Genomic DNA, 6000 nt, shown 5'->3' on the forward strand with positions numbered 1-6000 from the left:
CCTCACATTGAAGTATATACCTTTAATCACAAAACAACTCCTTTGTTTCCTCTACTTTCCATACATGTTTGCTAATTTTCTGCTTTCCATTTTCAGCTTTGCTTCTCTTCTTCCTGAATCAATGCTCAGGTTCACAGCCCCCTGCTAAGCTAGTTTAAACTCCCTTCAACAGCACTAACAAACCGCTGTCACATAATTGCTCCCAATGCGATATGAAGTCCTGTGACATTGGCCACAAGTCTTGGCAGTCAGTTGCCAGTGATCGCCAGAGCTGGCAGACAGCCATAAAGGCGGGGCTAAAGAGTGGCAAGTTGAAGAGACTTAGCAGTTGGCAGGTAAAAAGACAGAAGCGCAAGGGGAGAGCCAACTGTGTAACAGCCCCGACAACCAATTTTATCTGCAGCACCTGTGGAAGAGTCTGTCACTCTAGAATTGGCCTTTATAGCCACTTCAGGCGCTGCTCCACAAACCACTGACCACCTCTAGGCGCTTACCCATTGTGTCTCGAGACAAGAGGACCAAAGGAGAAGAAGTGGTGCGAGACCCCTTGGGGATGAGCGACCATAATATGATAGAATTCTTCATCAAGATGGAGAGTGACGTAGTTGATTCTGAGACTAGGATCCTGAATCTTAGTAAAGGAAACTACGAAGGTATGAGGCGCGAGTTGGCTATGACGGATTGGGAAACATTACTTAAAGGGATGACGATGGATAGGCAATGGCAAACATTTAAAAAGCGCATGGATGAACTGCAACAATTGTTTATCCCTGTCTGGCCCAAAAGTAAAACGGGAAAGGGAGCCAAACCATGGCTTACAAGGGAAATTAAAGATAGCATTAGATCCAAGGAAGAGGCATAGAAATCTGCCAGAAAAAACAACAGACCTGAGGATTGGGAGCAGTTTAGAATTCAGCAAAGGAGGACCAAGGGATTGATCAAGAAGGGGAAAATAGAGTACGAGAGCAAGCTTGCAGGGAACATTAAAAACTGACTGTAAAAGTTTCTATAGGTATGTGAAGAGAAAAAGATTGGTGAAGACAAATGTATGGGGAACAAAGAAATGGCTGACCAACTAAATGCATACTTTGGTTCTGTCTTCACAAAGGAGGACACAAATATCATACCAGAAATGTTGGGGAACACAAGGCTTAGTGAGAGAGAGGAACTGAAGGAAATCAGTATTAGTAGAGAAATGGTGTTGGGGAAATTGATGGGATTGAAGGCCGATAAATCCCCAGGGCCTGATGGTATGCATCCCAGAGTACTTACGGAAGTGGCCCTAGAAATAGTGGATACATTGGTGGTGATCTTCCAAGATTCTATAGACTCTGGAACAGTTCCTACAGATTGGAGGGTAGCTAATGTAACCCCACTATTTAAAAAGAGAGGTAGAGAGAAAGCAGGGAATTATAGACTAGTCAGCCTGACGTCGGTAGTGGGGAAAAATTCTAGAGTCCATTATCAAAGATTTTATAGCAGAGCACTTAGAGAACAGTGGTAGAATCAGGCAGAGTTAGCATGGATTTATGAAAGGGAAATCATGCTTGACAAATCTATTAGAATTCTTCGAGGATGTAGAGTTGACAAGGGGGAGCCAGTGGATGTGGTTTATTTGGACTTTCAGAAGGCTTTTGACAAAGTCCCACATAAGAGATTAGCATGTAAAATTAAAGCGCATGGGATTGGGGGTAGTGTATTGCGATGGATAGAAACTTGGTTGGCAGACAGGAAACAAAGAGTAGGGATAAATGGGTCTTTTTCCAAATGACAGGCAGTAACTAGTGGGGTACCGCAGGGATCGGTGCTAGGACCCCAGCTGTTCACAATATATATTAATGATTTAGATGAGGGAACTAAATGTAATATCTCCAAATTTGCAGATGACACAAAACTGGGTGGGAGGGTGAGTAATGAGGAGGATGCAGAGAGGCTTCAGGGTGATTTGGACAAGTTGTGTGAGTGGGCTAATGCATGGCAGATGCAGTATAATGTGGATAAATGTGACGTTATCCACTTTGGTAGCAAAAACAGGAAGGCAGATTATCTGAATGGCTATAAACTGAGAGAGGGGAATATGCAACGAGACCTGGGTGTTCTCGCCCACCAGTCGCTGAAGGTAAGCATGCAGGTCCAACAGGTGGTAAAAAAGGCAAATGGTATGTTGGCCTTCATAGTGAGAGGATTCGAGTACAGGAGCAGGGATGTCTTGCTGCAATTATACAGGGCCTTGGTGAGGCCACACCTTGAATATTGTGTGCAGTTTTGGTCTCCTTATCTGAGGAAGGATGTTCTTGCTATAGAGGGAGTGCAGTGAAGGTTTACCAGACTGATTCCTGGGATGGCGGGACTGACGTATGAGGAGATTGAGTCGGTTAGGATTATATTCGCTGGAGTTCAGAAGAGTGAGGGGGGATCTCATAGAAACCTATAAAATGCTAACAGGACTTGACAGGGTTAGATGCAGGAAGGATGTTCCCAATAGTGGGGGAGTCCAGAAGCAGGGGTCATAGTCTAAGGATATGTGGTCAACCTTTCAGGACTGAGATGAGGAGAAATTTCTTCACCCACAGAGTGGTAAGCCTGTGGAATTTGTTACCACAGAAAGTAGTTGAGGCCAAAACATTGTATGTTTTCAAGAAGGAGTTAGATATAGCTCTTGGGTCTAAAGGGATCAAAGGGTATGGGGAGAAAGTGGTAACAGGTTACTGAGTTAGATGATCAGCCATGATCATAATGAATGGCGGAGCAGGCTCGAAGGGCCGAATGGCCTACTCCTGCTCCTATTTTCTATGTTTCTATGTACATATTACATGCACACTTTTGTGTTTTTTCACAAGTACAATTAATTGCTTTTCCAAAAATCACTTTTTTCAAAATAGACCTTGCTAAGCCTCCCTTCTCCTAGAGGGAAAGGTATAATGTTGAACCAGTCATGTTTGCCGTTGATATGAGCAATCTGTTATCCAGGCTGGAAGCAGACAGGGATGTCCAGCCAATGCCAGCTCCCTCTAGAGTGAAAACTTGCATTTATATAGTACCGTTCTGTACTTACCTCGGAGTCAGAGAGGCACAAAGCAGGAACTCCTTGGAATCAGCGCGCACAGAGTTTGAAGAAAATCAGTGATGTCACAGCAAAGTCGTAAGCTGATTGGTTGGTGAGAACCTAGTGCAAGTGTTTGCAAAGAGCTCGACACATTCAATACTTTTAGGAAAGGTGGGTTAATAATTGGATTATAGAGAAGGATAAGTAAGGTGAAAGTTTTTTTTTCTTGAACTCTTAAGTACCTACCTTATACATATAGAAGGAGCTGATTGGTGAGTAATTTTACTTTTTACTTTCTAGTCTCCAGTTTTAAATAAATAATCTGAAAGCAAGCTTAAGGCATGGCAGGGCAGCTCGGCTGCATTGAATGCCCATCCTGTGATAGGTGGGGAGTCGTGGACACTTCACGTGGCCCAGACAATCACATGAGCAGAAAGTGTCTCCAGCTGCAATTACTTGAGCTCCGCGTTTTGGAATTCGAGCAGAGGTTGAGTCACTATGGTGCATCCACAAAGCTGAAAAATACGCGGATAACATGTTTAACAAAGTAGTCACACCGCAGCTTAAGAGCGTGCAGGCAGAGAGGGAATGAGACAGTCTAGAAAGACCAGGCAGGTAGTGCAGAAGTTCTCTGAGTCTATCTCACTCACTAACCAGTTTTCCGTTTTGGATACTGGTGAGGGCGATGGTCAGTCAGAGGAATGCAGCAAGAGCCAAGTTTGTGACACTACAAGTGGCTTAGCTGCACAGGTAGGGGAAGAAGAGTGGAAGGGCAATAGTGGTAGGCGATTCGAAAGTTAGGGGAACAAACAAGTGTTTCTGTGGCTATAGATATGATTCCAGGATGGTATGTTGTTTCCTTGGTGCCAGGGTCAAGGATGTCATGGAATGGCTGTAGGATATTCTTGCAAGGGAGGATGTACAGCAAGAAGTTGTGGTCCACAATGAAAAGTGACCACAGTATAATAAAATTTTCCATTAAGTTTGAAAAGGATGTAACTCAATCTGAAACTAGGGTCTTAAATCTAAACAAGGGCAATTGTGAAGGTATGAGGAGCAAGTTGGCTGTGGTGGATTGCAAAAGTACATTAAAAGGTTTAACGGTAGATAGTTTACTAGATTGATACTTGGAATGAGCTGATTGTCTTACGGGGAAAGGTTGGACAGACTGGGCTTGTTTTCACTGAGTGAGGGGAGACTTGATTGAAGTATAAAAGATACAGAATGGTCTTGACAGGGTGAATGTAGAAGGAATGTTTCATCTCGTGGGCAAGTCCAGAACTAGGGGGCACTGTTTGAAAATTAGGGGTCGTCCTTTTAGGACAGAGACGAGGAGAAATGTTTTCTCTGAGGGTTGTGCGACTTTGGAACTCTCTGCCTCAGAAGGTGGTGGAGGCAGGGTCATTGAATATTTTTAAGGCGGAGGTAGATAGATTCTTGTTAGGCAAGGGAATCAAAGATTATCGGGGGTAGATGCGAGTGTGGAATTCGAGACAGAAACAGATCTGCTATGATCTTATCAAATGGCGGAGCAGGCTCGATGGGCTGAATGGCCTACTTCTGCTCCTAATTCGTATGGTTGTATAGGCAATGGCTAGCATTGAAAGAATTAATGCATCGTTTTCAAAAATCATACATTCCTTTAAGGCAAAAGTATCCAACAGGGAAAGCGAGTCAGCCGTGGCTAACAAAGGAAGTTAAAGATAGTATTAGATCAAAGGGGGAGGCTTATAAAGTTGCCAAAACAAGTTGTAAGCCAGAGGATTGGGAGAATTTTAGAATCCAGCAAAGGAGGACCAAGAAATTGATAAAGAAAGAGAGAATAGAATATGAACGTAAACTAGGAAGAAATATAAATACGGATTGTAAAAACTTCTATAGGCATGTAAAAAGGAAAAAAAATCAGCAGACAAATGTGGGTACATTACAAGCAGAGACAGGAGAATTTATAATGGAAAATAGAGAAATGCCATAGAAGCTAAATAATTACTTTGTGTCTGTCTTCCCGGAGGAAGATACAAGAAGATACTTGAGATCCAAGGGTCCAGTGAGAATGAGGAACTGAAAGAATTTAGGATTAGTAAAAAAACTAGTATTGGAGAAATGAATGGGACTGAAAGTTGACCAATCTCTGGGACCCAATGATTTTCACCCTACAGTGTTGAAAGAGATGGCTTGAGATAGCGGATGCATTAGTGATCATCTTTCAAAATTCTATAAATTCTGCAATGGTGCCTGCAAATTGGAAGGTTGCAAATGTAACCCTCCTGTTCAAGAAAGGAGGGAGAGAAAAAACGGGAACTACTGACCTGTTAGCCTGACGGTAGTCGGGAAAATACTAGAATCTATTATAAAGAATGTGATAACTGGACATTTAGAAAATAATGGTCAGATTGGGTAGAGTCAACATGGATTTATGAAGGGGAAATCATGTTTGATGAATTTAATAGTTAGGATGTTACTAGCAGAATTGATAAGGGGGAACCACTGGATGTGGTGTATTTGGATTTTCAGAAGGCTTTTGATAAAGTTCCAAATAGGAGGTTACTAAGTAAAACTAAAGTGCGTGGGATTGGGGGGTAACATACTAGCATGGACTGAGGACTGGGTAACAGGCAGAAAACAGAGAGTAGGAATAAATGGGTCATTATCAAGTTGGCAGGCTGTGAGCAGTGGGATACCACAAGGATCAGTGCTTGGGCCCCAGCTGTTCACAGTCTATATCAATGATTTGGATGTGGGGACCCATTGTACTATTTCCAAGTTTGCGGATGACACAAAACTTGGTGGGAATGTGAGTTGTGAGGATGATGCAAAGAGGCTTCAAGGGGATTTGGACAGACTTAGTGAGTGGGCAAGAACATGGCAGATGGAATATAATGTGGATAAGTGTGAGGTTATCCACTTTGGTAGGAGGAACGGAGGTGCAGAGTATTTCTTAAATGGTGAAGGGA

This window comes from Heterodontus francisci, chromosome 9, assembly GCF_036365525.1.
Source record: "Heterodontus francisci isolate sHetFra1 chromosome 9, sHetFra1.hap1, whole genome shotgun sequence".
NCBI classification, from domain to species: Eukaryota; Metazoa; Chordata; class Chondrichthyes; order Heterodontiformes; family Heterodontidae; genus Heterodontus; species Heterodontus francisci.